Source organism: Balaenoptera musculus, chromosome 2 (genome assembly GCF_009873245.2).
Source record: "Balaenoptera musculus isolate JJ_BM4_2016_0621 chromosome 2, mBalMus1.pri.v3, whole genome shotgun sequence".
Classification (NCBI taxonomy): domain Eukaryota; kingdom Metazoa; phylum Chordata; class Mammalia; order Artiodactyla; family Balaenopteridae; genus Balaenoptera; species Balaenoptera musculus.
This window is the reverse complement of record NC_045786.1, coordinates 56,329,669-56,354,954: the sequence shown is the minus strand read 5'-3', so window position 1 is coordinate 56,354,954 and position 25,286 is coordinate 56,329,669. Positions and strand designations below refer to the sequence as shown.

General features: G+C 44.3%; 1 protein-coding gene across 1 annotated transcript in view; it reads right to left on the bottom strand.

Annotated features, from left to right (window-relative positions):
- LOC118889320 (OTU domain-containing protein 7A) overlaps window positions 1-15,632 on the bottom strand; it is a 382,992-nt gene extending 367,360 nt beyond the window's left edge. The window contains exon 1 of the mRNA XM_036841170.1: window positions 15,564-15,632. The gene's annotated coding sequence lies outside the window, so the exon portion shown is untranslated. The remainder of the gene's footprint in view (window positions 1-15,563) is intronic.
- Window positions 15,633-25,286: the final 9,654 nt, after the last annotated feature.

Below are 25,286 nucleotides of genomic sequence, written 5' to 3'. Positions count from 1 at the left end.
TAGAAAAGGAACCACAAAGTCACAAGTGCTAAACAATGCCCAGCCCCCAAGAGAAAAGGCGACCCCATTTCTCTCTCTCAAAGCACAAGGAGCTCTCCAAAGATTATAAGCAAGATCCCTAGGCATCTACACCACCATCCACCAGACAGCAGTTTCCAGGGAATGGCTTACTCCTCCACACTTTCTTTGAAAGCCCCCAAAACAATGAAAACGGAGAGAGAGAACTAGAAAAGGAAATATATTCCACTTTCAACAAATCAGGAAGCCAGACACTAGCAGAGAGCACAAATCCCTGGGTGGACCGGACCAATGGAATCAGGAATGGACACAGCAAGCCAGAGCCCCCCTCCTGACCCCTGAAGAGATACAGACCTTGAGATGGCTGCTTGCAAAGGATCACATAGACATGGGAGCAGGGCCACTGAGTAGACCGTGGCCTGTGGACTTGGTCTCATACACAGAGAGAGACAGGCAGCAAATGCAGGATAGAAGCACAAAGACCTGCTAGGAGCAACGCCCAATTTATACATGAAGATCTGGGGAATGCAGCCCTCCGGCTGGGCAAAGGACATGTATTCGGAGAGAGTGTATTACAGATCACAACCTTGAAATGAAGTGCACCCCCATCCTATTCTTCAACAAAGAACTGACTAAAGTCACCAAGTAACTAGCTCTGGAATCAGGCACAGAAATAGGGTGGGGGAGGAGGGTAAGCACGTGCAGACCCAGAGGAAAGCCTCATAAGGAAATAGGAGAAGAGCTTTTTAAGTCTCTGTAAGCTTCCTATTATTACTGCAACAAATCACAACAAACGTGGTGGCTTAAAACAAGAGAAATGTATCATCCTACAGTTCTAGAGGTTAGACCTCTGAAATGGGTCTCACTGGGCTAAAACCAAAGTATTGCAGGATGGTGTTTCTTCTGGAGGCTCTGGGGGGAATGTGCCCCTGCCTTTTACAGTTTCTAGGGGCTGCTCTCGTTCCTCGGCCAGTGGTCCCCTTCCAGGAACCGCATCCCCCGACCTCTGCTTCCAGCGTCAGGTCTGCTCTTGACTTTGCCCCTCCTGCCTCCCTTGGGGTTACATCAGGCCCACAATGGATAATTCAGGCCAATCTCCCCATCTCAAGATTCTTAACTTAATTACATCTGCAAAGTCTCCTTTTCCATATAAAATAACATATTCCCAGGTTCTGGGGATTGGGACATGAACGTCTTCGGGAGTCATGATTCCAGCCACCGCAGGAAGCCCCTTTTTCCTTGCCATGTCCAGTCTGGAGGCCACACACATGCATTGGCTCATGGCTTCCTGCTGCCAACAACATCAGTACCAGTCTTTCTCGTGCTGATGCCTCTCTGGTCCTCCCTCTTCCACTTTCATGGACCCTCTGATTACACTGGGTCCACTCAGGATAACCCAGGATAATCCCTCTATTCGAGGTCAGCTGGTTGGCAACCTTCACTCCATATTCAATTTTACTTTTTTCAATTCCAATTCTCCCAACATATTCACAGGTTCTGGACATCGGGATACTGATATCTTTGAGGGGCCTTTATTCTGCCTACCACACTCTCCTAAAAAGATTTTTAAAAATCAAAGAAGAGATTATAAACCAACAGAAGGAGAAGAAGAGCTTGGGAAAGAAAGGGAGAAAAAGAAAATAAATGGGCTAGGGATGATGACCACATTATAAGCCATTAAAAAATAGAATAAACACAATCAACCAAACAAAGACACAAGCAAATGAAATGGCAAAGGATGTGAAATATCAAGTTTATCAAAGAGATGACAGATATAAGACCCAGAAGAAATGCTACATAGATAAAGTGACTTGTCTCTGTCAGATGATAGGGTATATTGTGTTCGGTTTAAAAGAAAGTGATACAGAAGATGAGCATACAGAAACAGGCTGGAGAAGTTACTGAATCAAAAGAATCATATGAACATCCAGGCAGAACACAGGCTGAGCTCAAATATCTTCACAATCATGCTCAATGCTAAAAGACAGAAATATTTCTATAAAGTTTTAAAGGAAAAGAGTGCGACTCAAGAGTTTTATACTCAGGCAAGAGATATTTTGAAGCTTGCAAAAATTCTCCACTGGGAGGCATGAGCCATTTGAGAGGAGAGCAGGGGATCATGACCAAAAAACTCTATCATGAACTGCAACAACTGAAATAGGAATTGAAAGAAAGGCCTTGAGAATTCCTCTAAAATTACAGATAAAGGACCAGTACTGTGTGATCCTGGAATCCATCTAAATGTAGCACAAAGACCATGTAACTGTGGAAAATGAGGTTACTTACGAGAGGGCAAATAGTATGTGTCTAGACCATGTAAGCAATGGTGACATAAACAACAAGACAGGAGGAATGGGAGGGTGGGGGAAAGAAGGGTGGGCATGCACTTTAGTCATCTTTCAAAGCATGTTTTCAAAGCAGTTTTCAAAGCAAAACTGAACTGATATCACTCAACGCAGCTGGCAAACATATTTCATAGTTTCCTCCTAACTTTACAGGGATTGAATGGAGACTATAGCTTCTCCCCAGTCAATCCTTCCTCCTGAGCACCTGCCTAACCCACATGGCAGGGAGTGGACAGAGGGACACTACTTCCTGCTCATGGGCCAGCCCTACTGCAGGAACTGCCATCTGGGAGGGGCCGGCCACTACGTACTCTGGGACTATGGTTACCACTGGCTGGCCCACCCAGCCCAGGGAAGAAACATGCTGGGAACTCCAAGATAGAAGACACTAAGCTTAAATTCAGCAAATCCTTCATTATTAAATTAAATAAAATTTAAATGAGTACATTTTATTTTATTTATTTATTTTTTAACATCTTTATTGGAGTATAATTTCTTTACAATGGCGTGTTAGTTTCTGCTTTATAACAAAGTGAATCAGTTATACATATACATATGTCCCCATATCTCTTCCCTCTTGCGTCTCCCTCCCTCCCACCCTCCCAATCCCACCCCTCTAGGTGGTCACAGAGCACCAAGCTGATCTCCCTGTGCTATGCGGCTGCTTCCCGCTAGCTATCTATTTTACGTTTGGTAGTGCATATATGTCCATGCCACTCTCTCACTTTGTCCCAGCTTACCCTTCCCCCGCCCCGTATCCTCAAGTCCATTCTCTAGTAGGTCTGTGTCTTTATTCCTGTCTTGCCCCTAGGTTCTTCATGACCACTTTTTTTTTTTTTTAGATTCCATATATATGTGTTAGCATATGGTATTTGTTTTTCTCTTTCTGACTTACTTCATTCTGTATGACAGACTCAAGGTCCATCCACCTCACTACAAATAACTCAATTTCATTTCTTTTTATGGCTGAGTAATATTCCAGCTCAATATCAAAAAAACAAACATCCCAATCCAAAAATGGGCAGAAGACCTAAATAGACATTTCTCCAAAGAAGATATACAGATTGCCAACAAACACCTGAAAGAATGCTCAACATCATTAATCATTAGAGAAATGCAAATCAAAACTACAATGAGATATCATCTCACACTGGTCAGAATGGCCATCATCAAAAAATCTACAAACAATAAATGCTGGAGAGGGTGTGGAGAAAAGGGAACCCTCTTGCACTGTTGGTGGGAATGTAAATTGATAGAGCCACTATGGAGAACACTATGGAGGTTCCTTAAAAAACTAAAAATAGAACTACCATACGACACAGCAATCCCACTACTGGGCATATACCCTCAGAAAACCATAACTCAAAAAGAGTCATGTAGCAAAATGTTCATTGCAGCTCTATTTACAGTAGCCAGGACATGGAAGCAACCTAAGTGTCCATCGACAGATGAATGGATAAAGAAGATGTGGCACATATATACAATGGAGTACATTTTATTTTAAATAGCACATACGACAGTCTAAAAAATGTAATAATCTCCAACATGATTAAGTGAGAATAAAGGAAACTGGAGAACAATGGACACTGTATGCTCCTATGTGTTTAAACATGAAAAAAGAAAAGATACATCCTTGGGCATCCACAGAATATTTCTAGAAAGGTACAGAGGAGCAATTAACAGCAGGGCCTCTTGAGAGAGGGACTGGGCCTGGCGTAAGAAAATGACTCACATTTTACTATATACTCTTGTTTTACTTGAATTCTGTTAGCCTGTGCACAAACTGGCCATCTCATTTTTTAAGAAAATTGAATAAGCAAAGGAGAAAGGGCAAAAACTAGTATGCCCCTATTTCTAAGGAGTAATACCTGCCCTCCCGCCTTTCTGTAGGGCTGGGGACAGGATGTGGCAAGTTCTGTATTAGTTTTGTCTTTCTAGATTTCAGTATTTCTTATGGAACGTGTTTTACAAAAAGTATCCCCAAAGCAAATGGTTTATGCTCAAAACACCAAGAGCAAAGTGCAGACAAACAGGTTGTCCTACCTCCCCTCCCCCTCCCCCCACACAGCAATTAAACTCATCAATAGTCTATTAAAAAATGAACATCGATGACACACACTGGACAAAGGTTTGAAGTATCCTCTGGTTTGCTCCCTAAAAAGGAAAATGCACAGTGAATTCCGATCAATGTCCAAAGGGTCCAGACTGCCCTCTCCTGCTCCAGGCTGTTCTGTATCCCAGAACATCCCACAGACTCAGGAAGATGGTGCTGGTGCGACTTGCTCTGGAGCTCTCGGAGGGTCTCCAGGGTCTCTGTTTCCAGGGTGACCTCTCTCTGATCTCAACACAAGCACCTGTCCACCAGCCTCTGTGGTCCTCACAACAACCCCGTGAATGGAATGAGGCTCCCCCTCATTCCAGACATGGGAACGGAGGCTCAGGGCAGTGAGACACCTCCCCAAGGTCCCCAGCGATGGGGCAGGTCTCTTCCCAACCCTGCTGAAAAGGAATGAACACCCAGTGGGTTAGGGCTCCGTCCTGAGGGGAGAGGAGCCTGGAGAGAAGCTGCAGAGAGCCAACAGGTACCCCTGGACCTGCTGTCACCTGCAGGGACGCAGAGGCTGGGAGACAACTGGACCCAGTCAGGGACTCACAGCAGGAGGCAGCACCATGGAAACAGAACACAGTGTGTCTGGCCCCAAAGCACAGCCTCTCCCACACCCATGCCCCCAGGGGGCCCAGGGATGGCGGTGTCCCACCCCCCACTGGCCTGGGCACTCAGGGGCTCCTCTGCAGGCACTTGGGTGCCTACAACCTCCCCTGTGGACTCTCTGGAAAGCAGAACATGTTGGGGATGCAGGACCCCACAGGAGTGGCTGGCCAGAGCAAGTGCAAGGCCAGCAGGTGGTCAGAGAAGGGGCCTGACCTGGACCCACTCCACTCAGTGCCCTGAATGTGGGGGTCCATCCAGCAGACACTCATGGGCTAACCTGGGCCAAGTGCCTGGAAACACCGTGGGGAGGATATGGCACAGCCCCAGGGAATAGGCACGCAGCCTCAGGCCTGCTGGGTCCCTCCGAAAAGTCCCACAGCCTGACCATGGCTGAGCCCTGCCTGCGTACAGCCCACGAGTCTAGCTCTAGCCTCCTGGGCTAGCAGCGAACCTCTGGGGGCCATTCTCCTCTGTGAACCACCGGGAACCACCTAACAGCTTCATGCAAATTCTACATGTCTCCAAATGACTTAGGCTCTTTCTACATTTGCTCCAGGTTTTTATTCTTGCTTCTGAAAAGTAACTACAATAACAACAACAACAACAACAAAAACCTCAAAACAGTTTCTTACATTTGTATAGTCTTAATTTACAAAGTACAGCCTCATACCTAGATGAAGAAACCCAGCCTGGACTTGTGAAGGGCTCTGCCTCCCTGGAGAATGTGCCTGGGCCGTGGAGGCCCCCACCCCACCTGTCCACTATGGAGGAAGCGTGGCTCCTGCCTGGCTGTGCTCCGTCGACATGATGCCTCACATGTGGACTCCCCTCCAGCCTGGTAGCTGCCCAGAGATCATGCAGCGCCCCAGTTTTCCTTATGTCACTCAGGCTCAGCCTGGGCCAGCACCCGGGACCCTCGGGGAAGGTCTGTTGCTGGGGCGACCAAACGTCCATGTAAGAGGTGCTTTCTCATGCCTTTGCCCACTGGTCCATGAATACCACCAGGAATTCGGGGCAAAATGTCACTGCCCGTCTCTTGGACAACACAATGAACTGATGGGAAGAACATGAGGAACCTGGTCTTCCGTGCTGCAGGCTTGGCAGCTCTGTGAATTTAGACAGGTTGTTCCATCACGCTGGGGAGTGGATGGCCAACACGACCTCCTGCTCGGAAAATGTCTCTGCTTCTCTCTTCCTCCCTGTTAGGAAGAGTGTGACAGGAAGAAAGCACACTTTGGGGTTGGGGAAGAGGGGTCTGGGTCTCCAGACTGCTCCAAACACACCCTCAAGCACTAGACTCTCCCTCTCTCTGGTGCCCTGGGCATCGCCTTACCCAGAGGGTAAACAATGATTGCAAGCCTGTTCTCAGTAATGCCCACCCTCACCTCCCTCTAGGGACCCACACCTGGCCTCATCCAGAGCTTGGTGGGGTGGGGAGGGGAAGGACCACAGACCTTCCATTCTCATAAAGGGCTGTTCTGCCGAGGCAGCAGTGTTGAATCGTGAACCCCCACTTTTATCATCACGTGTACAGTGGTTCGGTTCCTTCTTGGGCAGCTTTTGCAGCAGAGAGAACACCAAGAGGGGACATTGACAGAGAAGGTTAATTAGTTACTTAAAAGAAAAAAATTTCCTAGCAGTACTTTATCCAGAAAGGATCGTTTTCCCACTCAATACCTGTCCATCATGGCGTCATGGTTCTGCTCTGTTAGGCGAAGTCGGGTAGATCTTATCCTCTCGCCAAACTGAAATAACAGGGAGGCAGGTGGGAAGGGATCTTGCTCAGGGGTGAGGTCTGAGGGGTCCAGCAGCCCCCTGAGGACTCTCCAGAGCAGGGCGACGAGCCCAGGAGAGAGGCGTGGCAGGGAGCAGGAGGGCAGTGCTGGTCAGGGGGCCAGAGTGGGCCGCACTGTCGTCAGGGTGCGGAGGGAGGCCTAGAGGAAGCATTAGCCCCAGGGGTCCCATGCCCCGGCTAAGCATGGATGATGCAGACTGCTTCTTTCTTCAAGGCCCCTCCGCAACCCCAGACAAGGAAAGGGGAGGTGGGGAGGAGGGTTTTTAAAAATCCGGAATACAGTCATTTGCCTTATCAAATAGATGTAGCTAATATTCCCTAAGACTGCATACAGTGTCTGCGACACATATACGGAGAAGGTGAAACTACACCTCCCCAGAGAACGGACACTCTGTGGTGTGTCACATCACGGTGAATCGGTAAATAATGCAGGCTTTTTTTATTCTGCACGCTGCCAAACTGGGGGCTCAAGTCTGAAAATGTGTCAGATCTGACATGAGCCACATTCTCAACTATAACACTTTTGAACTCATGGGAGCTAAACAATTCTAGAAAGAATAATTAAATTTCTAATTTTAATTCCCACAGGACTAGGAACTGCATTTCACAAACACGTGTGGAGAGCCTGTTCTGAACACGGGGCCACAGCACAGCCTTCTCCTCGCAGCCTCATGGTCAGAAGGAGGGATGCTGACCACACAATCCATTTCTAATTATAAATCCTTCTTAAAATGCTCTGTATTCTCCTCAGCTTGAAAAATGGATACAAATATTTTTAAGAGATGCCTAATTTCCCCTAGCTGTTCTCTCCCAGCAATGAGTGGGGCTTTCTTTCCCCTGATTAGTCAGCACTTGGAGAGAAGGAGGGAATTACTGGGCACAGAATCATGGACTTGAATGAGACATCAGAGGTCAGGCAGCTACCTGTCTCCACCTCACCTGTGAAACAGAGGACTAGAAAGGTGCCCAAGGTTGGGGCCTGGGCCAGAGGCTGGGAGTCTCCCCCAGCAGGCCCAGCCCGGCCTTCAGTCCGCAGGGGCCACACACACATACTCCTCCATGGCCACGGCCACGTTTCCCGCCTGGACCTCTGGTCACCCCACGGACTAGTACAGGCAGACTTCCTTTCATTGCACTTTGCTTCACTGCGCTTCGCAGATGCTGCATTTTTTACAACCTGAAGGTTTGTGGCAACCCTGCAGATACCTGTCAGATAATGGTTAGCATTTTTTAGCCACAAAGTATTTTTAAATTAAGGTATATGTATTTTGTAGACATAATGCTATTGCACACTTAATAGACTACAGGATGGTGTAAACATAACTTCTATATGCACTGGGAAACCAAAAAAATTCATGTGACTCGCTTCATTGTGGTGTCTGCAACCTCCACAGTAGCTCCTAATTTAAATGCAGCAACACAGCATCTTCTAACAAACCGCTAACATGAAGCAGTGGAATTTCTTGCCTGTTATCACCCCTCCCAAGCCCCAGAAGCCTTACGCGTCGAGCCCTATGTGATAATGCATTTCTGAACACAGTGCCCTCCAGACTGTTCATGGGGTAAGTGAACTTGGGTGGAAGAAACCTTAGGAAACGCTGTCAGCCTCGGCCAGTGAGGGCAGATGACCCCGGGGAGATGGAGGCTGACTGCACACGGCAGGCCTGACAACCGGAGTCCTCCAGCTACTTCCAACTAGGGGGCCCTTAGGGCCCAGTTCACAGCACCTCAGACCAGACAGACTGTACAAACGGAATAATCAAGAGACGTGGATACGAAGTGCAACCCATCCCTGCAAGTCCAGGGCACAGGCTCCCAAGAGATCCAGTGCAGCCTTTCAATTTGCCTACCGATAACTGTGCAGACACGGTACCATGTGAAACAGTCAGCCACAGAGCTTTCACGTGACCTAATAAGTGACGGGGCTTGCAAAAGAGCCACTTCCTCCCGTGGGGCCTGCGTCATCCCTCAGGAGGCACAGAGACTTCTCTGCCCTGCACCACATTTAACACCGATGACAAGGGATGCTCCTTGGTCTCACCGCCCAGAGACCTGCTCCAAGCACGGCAGCAGGCCCTGCCAGGGGGTTCGCTCAGGGTGGGGAGAGTGGTGCGGACACCAGGCCGGCCAACACCTCCCCCAAGGGTAAATGCCAAGACCGCCCATGCTGGCGGGGCCTCAGGCCATGGTCACTGACCCTCACTGACATGGGACTGGCAGGACCCCACCTTTGGAATCCTTTTCTCTTTCCTCTCCTTCACCCCCTAGTTTTCCATTTAAAAGACTAATCTTTCATCAACTCTAAGAGTAAGAAAGTGTGTTCTGTAATGATCCATCCAATGAGCCCTGGGGGGCCTGCTATTCACATGCCCAGCAGCACCCAAGAGGTAGGAGATGCAGCCCAATTCTCAGGAGGTCTGGCATCTATTCTGACTTGGAGGAACTTCCTTCAGCCTGTTTTAACAGAACTGGCTGACAATTCCAGATAAACAACAAGAATCACTAGGCCAAAGAAGGCCCTCCATCTTTCTTACCCATGCCTCCTTCCTCAACAAAAAAAAGTTAAAGCAAGTTCACTGAAGCTAGGACTTGAATCTAGTGCAAACTGTAAATCCATCAATTGAGAAAACTAAGGGAGAGAAACGGGCTCGTGGTAAGTGACGTGGGCACACTCTGCCTCCAGTTCCTTTTATTGGAACGACTGATCTCTTTAGAATTGAGGGACTCACTGCACCCTCTCTCACCTGCTCCTCCCCGCAAACCTACGCGAAGCCAGAGCAGAGATTCTCCTCTTGGGAGGCCACCTGGGACTGCACCCAGGGTCACACAGCTGTTCACCCCGTCCAAGTTGGCTGGCAACTCATCCATTTTTTTTTTCTGCTCAGGGATGATTCTTTCAAGAGACAGCATGATATTATTTAAAAGACTGGTAAAACACACTCCAATGAATACATTTTAAAAAGAAAAAGTGTGCAACTAGAGATTATCATACTAAGTGAAGTAAGTCAGAAAGAGAAAGACAAATACCATATGATTATCCCTTATACATGGAATCTAAGATATGACACAAATGAACCTATCTATGAAACAGAAATGGAATCACGTACATAGAGAACAGGCTGGTGGTTGCCAAGGGGGAGGGTTGGGGGAGGGATGAAGTGGGAGGTTGGGTTAGCAGATGCAAACTATTATATATAGAATGGATAAACAACAAGGTTCTACTGTATAGCACACGGAACTATATTCAATATCCTATGATAAACCATAATGGAAAAGACTATTAAAAAAAGAATGTATATATATACATATATATATGTATAATTGAATCACTTTGCTGTACAGCAGTAATTAACACATTGTAAATCAACTATACTTCAATTTAAAAAAATAAAAAGTGAACAATACATACCTCGTTCAACAATTTTTTTTAAAGGCATGAAAAACTACACATGCAAATGTGTTGCCGCATATTTCAATAATACACACATTCTCCAAGCTTCAAATAATCATTACAGTAACTGTGGGGAAATGGAATGGAACGTGGTCTTTGGACACCCAATATGAATAGGTACTGACTCAGTCTTGGGATGTGGGGTGGGCTTCGGGGCAGGAGGCACATCACATCCTAGGACACAGTCCATCGTGTGGTCTCTTCCACAGTCCAGACATGCCAGGGCAGCTCCAAGCTTCCTATAATATCCAGGGGAGGGGGACTTCCCTGGTGGTCCAGTGGATAAGACTCTGTGCTCCCAATGCAGGGGGCCCGGGTTCGATCCCTGGTTGGGGATCCTGCAGGCATGCCACAAATAAGAGTCCATATGCCGCAACTAAGAAGACCACATGCCACAACTAAAAAAGAGCCTGCATGCCGCAACACGGATCCTGCGTGCCGCAACTAAGACCCGGCACACCATAAATAAATAAATAAATAAATATTTTAAAAAATATCCAGGGGAGCCCCATGTCATAGACAATTCTAAAATGGAACCACAGAGATAATCTGGGTAAATCACGGGTGTGTCAGCCCCAGGGGCAGCAAAGCTGGAGTCTTCACAGCGGTAGCAAGGCTCAAGGTGGCAGGGGCAGCACCAGGACATCCACTCCTAAACTCACCTCAGTAACTGAGAAACTGAATCTCACAGAGGTATGGGTTGGTGGTCTGTTCACACCCATCCCTAGCATCATGTGAAACTCTGCTGATCTAATAAAACAATTGAATGAAACACCGAGTAGAAAAGAAAATGAATTTCAGCGGTCTCCTTTTCAATTTCCTAAAAGTTAATACTGCATCTTATGCATGCATATTCACTCAGACATCAAATATCCATCACACTTATAAGGAAAACTATGGAAGAATAAACTAAGTTCAAACAGAAAATAGTTCCTTGCAAGGAGAAACTCAAGATCTTTCAAACCCAGAAAATGAGTTTACTTTAGACTTATCTACTTAAAGCAAGAGAGGTGTATTTAAAACTTGCATTAGCATGAATGTACATTTGACTTCTCAGAACGTGAGATGGTGGATAGCAGAAATCTAATAGCAAGCACTAGGGGTCTGTGGGATCCGGCAATTTTACTAGATAAGGCCTTGGAGACATGGGAGGTTAACTTTCTCCTTTTCTCACGAGTGGCCTAGAGCATGACGGGACCATGCCTCATCCAGGGTGGCCGGCTGTGGCCGATGCAGGAGGAAATGCAGGGTCTACTCCCTCTTAATCCCAGTCTTTACCAGAGCCCTCCCTCCCACCACGAGATACTGTGTGTAAACCAGCCAGCTAAACACACCTCGACAACATGGGCAGGTAATACAGCAGCATTAGCCTCTCTCTCATTTTCAGAATTTGAAAGACTTGTTTTCAACCCATATACCCATTTTGTTACTATGAATGGTAAGGAACTCCATCCCCAAAGAGTAGAAAAGGCAGTTCCTTCCTGGCCTGCTTTGTCACATCTGTCACATCTGTGTCTTGGTCTGACACACAGACTGCTTGGGGGATGCAGCAGTCTGCCAAGGGCAAACGAAACTCTGCTTCCAAGTTTCAAGGGTAAAATATTTTCAAATTAGATATACCATAAAAAGGAACCAGCATGTTTTGCTTCCTTTCAAATGCCTATGGATCTCAGGATTCCCCCTGAGTAGGATATTCTGTGCTCCTCCTCAGGGATGGACAGATTCCAAAAGGATCAGGTACCACCTGTCTTTTAATTGAGTGGCACTTCCCCTGTAGCCATTTAAAGTGCTCCAAGAGAGGCACAAAGCTGGAAAACAATTTCCATTTGCCCCTTTGAAATCAATAGTTCGATTTACACGCATTTTCAACAGAATAAGAAGTATAAAGAAATATCCAGTCATAGCATTTGGACAGTTGTCTAGTAGAAGACTTATTCCCTTCAAGGTGTGATCTCTCCCTTCAGCATCTGGGCTCCACAAGGAACCTGGGGAGGACACCATAACTAGACCCCTTGACGGTCATCCAAGCCCTGGGACACACACACCTCCCCCTCACCTTGGCAAGACAACCCTCCCCGCAGGAGCTCGCCTCTCTAGACTCACTAGGAACTTTCTGATGAATAACATGGCACACACTTAAAATCAGATTAAGCACATTTAAGTGAAAAGCACAGTTGCCTCTTTTCTCCCGTTTTCATTTTCTTCAGGTAAAGACACACAGAGGGATTAAACATTTGCTTTTCTCCATCAGAGAAACCCTGAGGCCAATAACCCTAGCAAGGCAGGCAAATAAACCCCCTGGGAGGTGCCACTGACAGAGTCCCGGGGTTTAAGTCAGTAGCTGTGAAACCCAAAAGAAAGCATTATTGGGGGATGGTGGGCATTTCCACTGGCTATCCTGGCTGGCACCATCACGCCCTCACCAGGACCAAGATGTAGGCAGGAGTTCCATGAGGCCAAGTCGCTCCTCCCCAAGCCAACACTCTCCCTTCTGTGGTCTGAGGAGGCACTGAATCCTCCGACTAGGACCAACCATCACTCTCCAAAGACATGGAGCCATTAAAGCAATCTCTGTGCCCCACGGAGGGAGACCCATTCTGGAAGCCACAACCTCTGGCTATTCAAAGCATGTGCTTCCTTCAGTGTCCATTCCTTGGGGGATGGGCACACGGAGACGCGGGGCACACACGCACACACCCGCAGTTTGGGGATCCTTCATCCTTTCCCAAGGTGGCTCAGGTAGAGGACGGCCAAGATGCATTTAGCACGCCCCCTGCTGGCCCCTCGGGAGCTGACTCAGCCTTTATTCTCTGGGCCTAAGACAGGAATTAAATGACCTTAACACCCAAAGGGAACAAAAAGAAAAGCCAAGGCAATTTCGGCTTCCCAGAATCAGAAAATGTGATGTTCTAACCATAAAAAGGGGATGAAGAGGCTTTAAAGTAAGGGTTTTTGAAATGTTTTAGGAAATCAGTGGTTACCATCTCAAGATTTAGTGAGAACACTTGAATTTGTATTTTCACGAGTACTACAGTGAGTTAAATCAAAAACACTATAATGAATACTTTCACAGGTCTACAAGTGAAAAGGATATGTGGCCAGAATTCATAGCTTAGAGCCTTAAAAACCAATTTTCATAGGATTGACGCTAATTCAATTACAGAAAAAATCTCGGCAATGACTTAAGAGGTCAAGTAGCAACTGTTATGCAGCAGGGGCAAAGTCGCCGAAAAGAGGAAAAGATGCACATTTGGAGACAACTCTACTACAAGCCTTCCTGTCTCATGCAGCCTTGCCACTGTGAATAAATCTGGCACCTTCAGGAGGTGACAGGCCATGCACATACGGCTGCTTCAGAGGGACATGCCCCTCCCCTTCTCCACAACGGGAGAACAGACAGTTCAGCTTTCTGGTGACTTTCGTGCTGGCCTCCACCAGGGCTGAGAGCCTCCACGCAGGACTCAGGCTGAGACCCACACAAGGCAAGACTCCATAATGCAATGGTTTCCATCTACTGCCACCCTGAATGCCAAGGCCTAAGGTGAAGCCCTGTTTCCCCGTTTTCTTCCCACCAATCCAGGGTTTTTGAAAGCTTATCTTCCTGACCAGACTCAAACTTTTGCATGGCCTGTGGTATTAAATTCCTTACAGACCCAATATGACCACACTAATAATTTAAGCCATGCTTCTTTGAACCAATGAGGAAGAGTCATTAATTATTAAAAACACGAATGTCAATATTTTTGCCCCTTACTGAATATCCTTTTGATATGCTAGGCTTAAGTAGATATACAGACTGTCTTGGGAACTTGCTTACTTCTGTTCTCATCACAGTCAGCACTAATGGAATACTCACACACACAATAAGGTTGGCACGCTGCTCGAATTTAGGGGGAGAAATTTCCCCATAACTTTGTGTGCCATACAGGTAGGTCCCAGCCTCTGCACTCTCAACCCTCTTCAGATGTTAAGCTGGCCTTCAACCTGATGGGCCGCACAGCTGCTACAGTAAGGAAAGGAAAGGCAGGGAGGGCCCCAGAGAAGCTGTCACCCCTTTCTCCAGGGCAAGCTGCTCCCAGGCCCATCCTAGTTGGGGGGTAGGGGGGCAGAGAGAGGAGGTGATGGAGAGGAAGCAGACCCGCAGATTTTCCTGAAGCAATCAAGGCCCTTGAAGATCTAGGCCACGCTGTCTACCTTTTCCTGAACACATCATCTGCCACCTCGAATATAATGTCTTTTAAAATTTTTCATCTCATGGCTCACTTTCAATCATAAAGATAAAGCCAGGCAATAACCACGTAAGTGTCATGCATGACTTTCCCCTGGATCCTTGTGATGTGGATGAAGTGATTCCCAGATCCGTGGGGATCTAACAAGTTTCCCTCCAGGCACTCTCGAATCTATTCATTCTCAAGCCAAGAAATAAAAATAAAAACCGTTTTCACCTGTGTAAGGCTGGCGAGTTCACAGAGCAGAGGGAAATCTATTTTGTGGCAGAGTCTCAAAAGACTGCAAGAGCTGCACGGGAGGAGGGTGCACTTGGGTGGTTGTGTCCAATGAAGGAAAGTTTTTGTTAATGATGACATCACTGACATCTCCCGAATTTAAAGGAGCACTTAGAGCACAGCAGATGCGATCTCCCCCCCTCCAGTGAGAAGATACCAGGGAAGGCCTCCGGGTTCACAGCCAAATTGCATTAACGGTTCGCCCGCTGTCCAGACAGACCCAGTGGAACGAGCGAGCAGCGTACCGGGCCGCGGTGGCCCACGCAGCTGGGGCACCCGGCCGGCGGCCTCACGAGCTGCTGCCGGGCCGTGGCCGGGCGTCCGCTGGCGCCCCGGGACTCCGGCGCGCTCACACGGACCGAGGGGCCGGTGTCCCCGCGCCCGTCATCACGTTCCAGTGCATATGGCTCAGGGGCCCGGAGGAGACACCGTCAGCGACCCAGCGAGAGCGCCGCGCCCTGCCCCGAGACCCGCGCCGGGCCGGAGCCGGTGGCCGCGGCGCCCGCGGGGTCCAGAGACGAGCCCGCAATGCAGACGCGCCGGCGAACCCCGCGCCGAGCCCGCGACCCCCGCGCCCTCGCGGCCCGGTACAGGGGCTGCCCGGTCTCTGCGCCCACCTGCTCCGCCGCAAAGCCGCGGAGGCATCCGGCGCCGCGCTGGGACTGACCGCGCACCTACCGGGACCGCGGCCCCGGCCCCACCGCCGCCGGCAGCACCGCGGCCAGCGCCGTCTCACCTGCCGCGCCGTGCCGCTCCGCTCGGCCAGCCCGCAGCGCCTCAGTCACCGCTACCCGACTTCCATTTTCTCTCGCTTTAAGGAAAATCGGATCAGCTGTTTCTCGCGCTCCGGCTCCGCGGCCCCCTCCCCAGCTGCCGCTCGCGGTCCGGGGGCCTCTCCACCCCCGCCTCCTCCCGCGCTCCGCTCCGCCCCTCGCGCCCCTCCGCTCCGCCCGCGGCCGCGCGCGCCCCCTGACGTCACCGGTCGCAGCCGCGCCCCGCCCCCTTCCCGCGTGGACGTGCGCGCACCTCGCCCCCGCCCTGCCGGCCGGCTCCGAGCGTGCGTGCTCGCGGCCACCACTCGAGCAGAGAGTGGGACTCCGGGGAGAGCGCGGGGCACCCCTCGCTCGCGTACCCGCGCCCGCGGTAGCTCTTCCAGGTGCCCCTTGGCACCTGCCTCCGGGACTGCAGGAGACGCTGCTTAAATAACCTTCCTTTGCCCGTCTGCCTGCCTCGCACTGTCTGCGCCCACCTTCATCATTTCTTGCTTTCTGCTCACGCTTTCTTCCTCAGCATCCCAAACTTTCTCCCACCCATCCTGTCTCGGCTCCATTCCCGAGACCTGCTTCGGGGCCAGTGCATCACATCTCATCTGAAGCTGCTCCCTTTGCCTCTTAAACCGGTTCTCTGACCTTTCCCCATTTCTTGCCTTCCTCTTAAAAGTATTTTCACACCACAACTTCGGACGGCTCCTCTCTCTGATGCCAAGGCCGGCCCCCTGCCTTCTGCCCACTCTCACATCACCTTCTCGGTGTAACCACGCCCCCCCTTCCAAATAATGTTATATTACAAGTTACTAATGCCATCCTCATGCATTTCTTGACAATCGTTGTTTCACTCTTAGTTTAGGACTTCTTGCTTGGTTTTTAACATTATGCACACATATCTGTAAATTACTAAATATATCATTTTTAGTAATTTATTTGACTTCTTAAATTAATATACAGTAAAACTGACTTTTTATTTTTTTGCATATACAGCCCTGTGAGTTTTCAAACACCAGTTTGGATGCGTGTAACCACTAGCACAATTAGGATACATCATCCCAAGAACTCCCTCTTGTTGCCCTTCTATAGCCACACCCTCCCCAAACCCTAATATGTTCTGACATATGGCAACCACTGATATATTCTCCATTGCTGTAGTTTTGTCTTTTCGAGAATGTTATACACATAGAATTATGCAATATGCAGCATTTTGAAACTGACTTTATTCATTCACCATTATGCCTTTGAGATTCACCCATGTTTATCGATAGTTCTTTTTATTATTGGATGCTATCCCATTATTTGTACCGCGTTTTGTTTATTCATCCATTGAAGGTTTCCTCTTTGGGCAGTTGTGAATAGGTGTTCTACAAGCAGTTGCATGCAGAGCTTTGTATGGACAAGTTTTCAAATCAGGTGAGTAAATACCTTGGAGTAGCAATGCTAGGTCTTTTGGTAAACTTGTTTATCATTATAGGAACCCTAAAAACAGTTTTCCAGAGTGTTTACACATTTTCATAACCACCAGCCATGTATGAGAGTCCCACTTTCCTGAATCCTTGCCAGCACTTGGTATTTGCTGTATATTAGGTATTCTCATAGGTGTGGAGAGATTTAATTGTTGCTTTAATTTTCAGTTCCCTAATGGAAAATAATGTGGGGCATCGTTTCACTTGCTTATTTGCTACCTGGTTATCTTCTTTGGTGACATGTTTGTTCACATCTTTTGCCCATTTTTAAATTGATTCTTTTCTTATTATTGAGTTTTAAGAGTTCTTTGTATATTTTGGATAGAAGTACTTTATATGATATATTTTGCAAATATTTACTGTCAGTGTGAGGCTTGTCTTTTCTTTCTCATGTCAGTGTCTTTTGCAGAGCAGAACTTTTTAACTTTAATAAGGTCTAACTTGGCATTTGTTTTTCTTTTAGAGATCATACATTTGGTATTATATCTAAATGTATCACCAAACTGTAGGTCACATAGATTTAAGTCTATGTTTTCTTCCTGAAGTTTTATAGTTTTACATTTTACATTTAGGTCCATGATCCGTCTTTATTTAATGTTGGTGTAAGGTCTGTGTGTGTCATTTTTCTTTTTTTTTTTTTTTTTTTTGCATGTGAATGTTCAGATGTTCAGTTGTTCCAGCATCATTTGTTGAAAAAAAATCATTTCCCTGTTGAATTGCCTTTGCTCCTTTGTCAAAGATCAGTTGACTATATTTGTGTTGGTCTGTTCTATTGCACTGATCCATGTATCCTTTCTTTGACCAATAATGTCACACTGTGTTGATTACTATAGCTTTGTAGTAAGTCTTGAAGTTTAGTAGTGTCGTTCTTCTGACTTTTTTTTTTAGTATCATGTTTGCTATTCTGGTTCTTCTGCCTTTTCATATAAACTTTAGAATCAATTTGTAGGTAGCTGCAAAATAGCTTGTTTGGATTTTGATTGGGATTCCACTGAATCTGTAGATCAAGTTTGGAAAAATTGACATGTTAACAATATTGAGTCATCCAGTCCATGAATATGAAATAACTATTTATTTAGATCTTCTTTGAATTTTTCAGCAATGTTTTATAGTTTTCTATATAAAAGTCCCACACATATTTTGTTAGAGTTACTTTTAAGTATTTTATTTTATGGAGCTATTGTAAATGATACTGTTTTTTAGTTTCTAATTTCAGTAGTTCATTGCTGGAATATAGGAAAGCAGTTGGCTTTTGTATATTAACCTTATATCTTGCAACCTTGCTGTACTTGCTTCAGGAATATTTTTGAGCATTCTTTGGAATTTTCTACCAGAATATTGTCACTTACTAATAGAGACAGTTTTATTTCTTCCCTTCCTATCTGTATATGTTTTCTTATCTTACTGAACTAGCTAGGACTTCCAGTATTATGTGGACTAGGAGTGATAAAAGAGGACATGCTTACCTTGTTCCTGATTTTAGGAGGAAGCATCCAATTTCTCACCATTAAGTATGATGTTAGCTGTAGGATTTGCTTCATATTCTTTTTTTAAAAATTAATTAATTGATTGATTGATCAATTGATTTTTGGCTGCATTGGGTCTTCGTTGCTGCATGCAGGCTTTCTCTAGTTGCGGCGAGCAGGGGCTACTCATCGTTGTGGTGCATGGGCTTCTCATTGAAGTGGCTTCTCTTGTTGCAGAACACAGGCTCTAGGAGCTCAGGCTTCAATAGTTGTGGCGTGCAGGCTCTCAAGCACAGGCTCAGTAGTTGTGGCGCACGGGCTTAGTTGCTCTGTGGCATGTGGGATCTTCCCGGACCAGGGCTCAAACCTGTGTCCCTTGCATTGGCAGGCGGATTCTTAACCACTGCGCCACCAGGGAAGCCCCACATTCTTTATTAAATTGAGAAAGTTTCTCTCTATTCCTAGTTTACCGAGGGTTTTTTAAAATGAATGGGTGTGAATTTTGTCAGATGCTTTTTCTGCATCTAATGATAGGATTGTGTGATTTTTTTTCTTCAGCCTGTTGATGTGATGGATTACTTGTCTGACTTTAGAACGTTGAGCATCCTTGCCTACCTGGGATAAATCCCACTTGGTCGTGGTTTATATTTGCTTTTATACATGGTTGGATTCAGTCTTCTTGTTTTGATATTGGGGTAATGCTGGCTTCATAGAACGAGTTTATTTTTATTGATATAGGCCTGTTTACCTATTTGTTACCTGTTTGTTCTTGCATACTTTTTGATAGTTGTGTCTTTCAAAGAATTGATCCATTTCTTCTAAATATTCAAATTTGTAAGTATAGGGTTGTTTATTGTAATTCTTTATTTTTTTTCATGTTCATGAAGTCGGGAGGAATTAACCTTCTTTCATTTCTGATATTGATAAACTGCATCCAATATCTTTTTTCTTAGTTAGCTTGGGACAGTTTTATAAATTTTAGTGATCTTTTCAAAGAATCAACTTTAGGTTTTGTTAATTTTCTCTATTTTTCTGTTTTTAATTTCATTTATTTCTTCTCTCATTTTTATTATTTCTTTTTTTTCTTTTTCCTGCTTGCTTTAGGCTTAAATTGTTCTTCTCTCTCTAGTATACTAAGGTATACTAGAGCTTGTTGATTTTTTTTCTTTCTTCTTTTCCATTTAATGCCATAAATTTTGCTCTAAGCACTGCTTTTTGCTGCATACAACAAATTTTCATAAGCTGTGTTTCCATTTTTGTTTCATTCAATATATTTTAATTACACTTGAGAGTTCCTCTTTGACCCAAATATTTTTAGAAATATATTGTTTAGTTTCCAAGTAATTGGAGATTTTCAGCTACCTTTCTGGTTTTGATTTCTAGGTTAATTCATTTGTGGTCTAAGAACATACTGTGTATGATTTCTACTTTTCTGTAATTTGTTAATGTATGTTTTATGGCCCAGAATGTGGTCTTTGTTGATGAATATTCCATGCGAGCTTGGAGAGAATGCATATTATGCTGTCTTGGATAGAGTATTTGTAAATGTCAGTTAGATAAAGGTGATTGATTGTGTTGTTCAGGCCAACTGCGTCCTTATTGATTTGCTGCCTATTTGAGCTATCAATTTTGGAAAGAGGACCTTTGAAGTCTCTAATTATAATAGTAGATGGGTCCATTTCCTTTTTCAGGTTTACCAGTTTTTGCCTCACATATTTTGATGCTCTGTTGTTAGGTGCAAACACATATAGGATTATTTTATCTTCCTGGAGAATTGGCCTCTTTGTGATTATGTAGTTTCCCCCTCCTTTATTCCTAATAATGTCCCTTGTCCTCAAATCTGTTTTGTCTGAAATTAATTTAGCTACTCCAGTTTTCTTTTGATTAGAGCTAGCATGGTATATCTTTCTTCACACTTTTACTTTATTTTAAATATTTATTCATTTATTTATTTATTTGGCTGCATAGGGTCTTAGTTGCGGCAGGCGGGCTTCTAAGTTGCAGCTTGCCAGCTCCTTAGTTATGGCATGCAAACCCTTAGTTGTGGCATGCAAACCCTTAGTTGTGGCATGCATGTGGGATCTAGTTCCCCAACCAGGGATCGAACCCGGGCCCCCTGCATTGGGAGCACAGAGTCCTATCCAATGCTCCATCAGGGAAGTCCCACCTTTACTTTTAACAAAACAGACTTTGGTTTAATGTGGCCTTCTTGTAGACACAATGTAGTTGGGTTTTGTTTTTTTATCATTTTGGCAACATCTGTCTTCTTTTTTTTTTCTGTCTTCTAATTGATGTGCTTAAACCATTCATATTTAACATGATTATTGATACATTTGGATTAATATCAACCATGTTTGTAACGATTTTCTACTGGTTGCCTGTGGCTTATTTTTCTGCCCTCTCCAGTTTTAATTGAGCATTTTATATAATTCCACTTTATCTGTTCTCTTAGAGTATCAGTTATACCTCTTTTAAGAATTTTTAGTTGTTGTTCTAGAATTTACAATATACCCTTTCACTAATTTATGTACACTTTCCAATAACAATATTCATCTTCACATGTAGTACTGACATCTTATAACCATGTGTTTCCAATCCCCACTCTCATTCCTTGTGATGTTGCTGTCATTCACTCACTTATCCATATGTGTAATTTCCTAATACTTTGTTACTAGTATTGCTTTAAATGGTTATCTTTTAGATCAATCAAGAATAAGAAAAATTAAAGATTTTATTATACTTTCATTAATTCCTTCTCCAGTACTCTTCCCTTCTTTTTGTAGATCCAAGTTTCTGACCTATGTAATCTTCCTTCTGTCTGAAAAAAATCTTTTAACATTTCCTGAAGGATAGGTCTGATGGTGAATTGCCTCAGGTTTTGTTTGCCTGAGAAAGTCTTTAATTTCTTCTTCCCTTTTTTATTGAAGTATAGTTGACTTACAATATTATATTAGGTTCAGGTGTAAAACATAGTGATTCAATATTTTTATAGATTACATAACATACAAAGTTATTACAAAATGTTGACTATATTCCCTGTTCTGTACATTACATCCTTGTAACTTATTTGTTTTATAACTGGTAGTTTGTACCTCTTAATCCCCTTCATCTATTTTGCCCCCTCCCCACTCATCTCTTTTCTGGTAGCCACTAGTTTGTTCTCTGTATCTGTGAGTCTGTTTCTGTTTTGTTATATTTGCTCATTTATTTATTTTTTTAGATTCCACATATGAGTAAAAACATACAGTATTTGTCTTTCTATGTCTGACTTATTTCACTAAGTATAATACGTTCTAGGTCCATCCATGTTGTTGTAAATGGCAAGATTTCTTTCTTTTTTATGGCAGAGTAATATTCCATTGTGTGTGTGTGTGTGTGTGTGTGTGTGTGTGTGTGTGTGTGTGTATCACATCTTCTTTATCCATTCACCTGTTGATGGGCACTTAGGTTCCTTCCATATCTTGGTTATTATAAATAATGCTGCTATGAACATTGGGATGCATGTATCTTTTTGAATTAGTGTTTTTGTTTTCTTCAGATGAACACCCAGGAGTGGGATTGCTGGATAGTATGGTAGCTCTATTCTTAATTTTTTAAGGAACCTCCATATTGTTCTCCACAGTGGCTGCACCAATTTACATTCTCACCAACAGTGTACCGGGATTCCCTTTTCTCCACATCCTTGTCAACACTTGTTATTTCTTGTCTTTTCGATGATAGCCATCCTGAGGTGTGAGGTGATCTGCTTCACTCTTGAAGGATAACTTTTCTGGGTACAGAATTCTAGATTGGTTGTTTTTGTCTTTCAATCCAAAAAGCATTTCACTCCACTCTCTTCTTGCTTGCATGATTTATGAGAATTCTGCTGTAATTCTTATCCTTTATCCTTTTTCCTCTAAGGGTAACCATTACCCCTCAACCCCCCTGGTATGGCTTCTTTCAAGATTTTCTCTTTTTTTGTATTTTGAAATTTGACTATGATATGTTTAGGTATAGGTTTTGTGTTGTGTTGTGTTGTTTTATCCTGTTTGTTGTTCTTTGAGCTACTTGGATCTATGGTTTGGTGTCTGTCATTAATTTTGTCAAGTTCTCAGGTGTTATTACTTCAACTATTTATTTTGCCCTTTCCTCTCTTTTTTCTACTGCTGGTATTCCAGTTACACATATGTTATGATTTTACAGTTATCTCACAGTTCTTAGATATTCTATACTTATTTTTTCATTTATTTATCTTTTTGCTTTTAGTTTGGGAAGTTTCTGTTGATTTATACTCAAGCTCACTGATTTTTTTCTCAGTCATGTCAAATCTACTGATGAACCCATCAAAGATATCTTCATTTCTGTTATAGTGGATTTTTAATTTCTGGCAGGTCCTTTTGTTTTTTTCTTAGAATATCCATCTCACTGCTTACAGTATCCATGTATTCTTGCACATTATCTATGTTTATTAGAGCCTGTATCAGTCAGGGTTCTTAAAAGAAATATATGCAGCTGGGAGAGAGAGAGAAAGATATCAACAAATTGGCTAATGCAATTGTGAGGGCTGGCAAGTATGAAATCTGTAGTGTAGTAGTGTAGACTGGTAGGCTGGAACACTTGATTAGGAGCTGATGCTGCAGTCTTGAGACATAATTTCTTCTTCCTAAGGGAAACCTCAGTTTTGCTCTTAAGTCTTTTTAATAGATTGGAGGAGGCCCATCCACATTTTCAAGGAAAATGTCCTTGACTTAAAGTCAATCGATTATAAAAGTTAGCTGCATCTACAAAATACTTTCACAGCAACACCTATATTAGTGTTTAATTGAATAACTGACTACTATAGCCTAGCCAACTTGATGTATAAAACTAACCATACAGAGCTCTTAAAATATTAATCATAATTATTTAAAATTATTTAATACTTCCAAAATCTCTGCTATATTTGAGTCTGGTTCTACTGCTTGATTTACCTCTTCAGACTGTGTCTTTCTCATCTTTTATCATGCCTTGTAAATTTTTTTTTTTTGGTGTAATCTTTTTTTTTAACATCTTTATTGGAGTATAATTGCTTTACAATGGTGTGTTAGTTTCTGCTTTATAACAAAGTGAATCAGTTATACATATACATATGTTCCCATATCTCTTCCCTCTTGCGTTTCCCTCCTTCCCACCCTCCCTATCCCACCCCTCTAGGTGGTCACAAAGCACCGAGCTGATCTCCCTGTGCTATGTGGCTGCTTCCCGCTAGCTATCTGTTTTACATTTGGTAGTGTATATATGTCCATGCCGCTCTCTTACTTCATCTCAGCTTACCCTTCCCCTTCCCCATGGTCTCAAATCCATTCTCTACGTCTGCATCTTTATCCCTGTCCAGCCCCTAGGTTCTTCAAAACCATTTGTTTTTTTTTAGATTCCATATATATGTGTTAGCATACGGTATTTGTTTTTCTCTTTCTGACTTACTTCACTCTGTGTGACAGACTCTAGGTCCATCTACCTCACAACAAATAACTCAATTTTGTTTCTTTTTACGGCTGAGTAATATTCCATTGTATATATGTGCCACATCTTCTTTATCCATTCATCTGTCGATGGACACTTAGGTTGCTTCCATATCCTGGCTATTGTAAATAGAACTGCAATGAACATTGTGGTGTGTGACTCTTTTTGAATTATTATGCCTTGTAAATTTTTACTGAAGTCTAGACATATTGTATTGGGTAATGGGAACTGGGGTAAATAGCCCTGTAGAGTGAGGACTGATGTTAATGTGGCTAGGATTGGGGAATTGTTTTATGTTTGTTGTAGGTACCAGAGGCTTCAACTTCCTCTATTAGCTTTATTTTGTCTCCTCTCTTAACTTTGGGGCCCCCTAAGTATCCCTCCTCAGAGAGAGTCTGTGTTGTACAGCTCTTTTGTCTGTAATCCACTGTTGGTATCCTGAAATCCTGTCAGTGTGGTGGTAAGGTGTGGGTGAGGGTCAGTGTTCTACAGTCTTCAAATTATATCAATTCTTTTAGTAGACCCACGTCTCTTCCCTGTGACCTTAACAAGCGTTTCTTCTTGTATAGGTTCCCCTCCCCCCTACCCTTCCTCTGAGTGAAACAGGTAGGCTAGAGGGGGCTGCATTGAGAGGACTATCATTTTCCATGGTTCTGGGATAAGGTTGTGATAAAATATTTCCCCCCTGAAAAGTAGGTCTTTTTTATGGAGAAAGTTCTGTGTATGTTTCACAAAGATTATTCTTTTTCTCCAAAAGTGAATCTTCCTTGGATCTTTACTGTGAGAACCTGGCGAGTTTTCTTGAGGTAATGTCCATTATGTGTGGATGTCCACCTAAGATTCAGCCCCCAGGAGTTCCTCACTTTCTAGCTAGTCCCCACTCAGCCTCTAGCAATTTGTCAAAATTACCACCTAAGTGTTCCTACCAGTGTATGGCTCCAGGAGCTTCTCCAGGTGAACACATCTCAGGTGTGACTCTCTAGCTTCACCTGTCTTCCTATTTCTAGGTGACAGCTTGTCCTGCAACATGAGTTTTCTGATGGGCCCAATAAAAGTCAGTGCTTTTCCGTTTGTCCAATTCTTCTTGTTGTAAAGACAACAGTACTTGCCATCTTTTTGCATGTCAGAGCTCAAACCGGAAGTCTCCCTCTCATTGTGCTTATAACACGCATTTCCCTAATGGTTAATGATGTTGAGCCACTTTTCATGGGCTTACTTCACATCCTTACATTCTTTTTGGTGAATTTTCTGTTCAAGTTTTAAACTCATTTTTATGAGA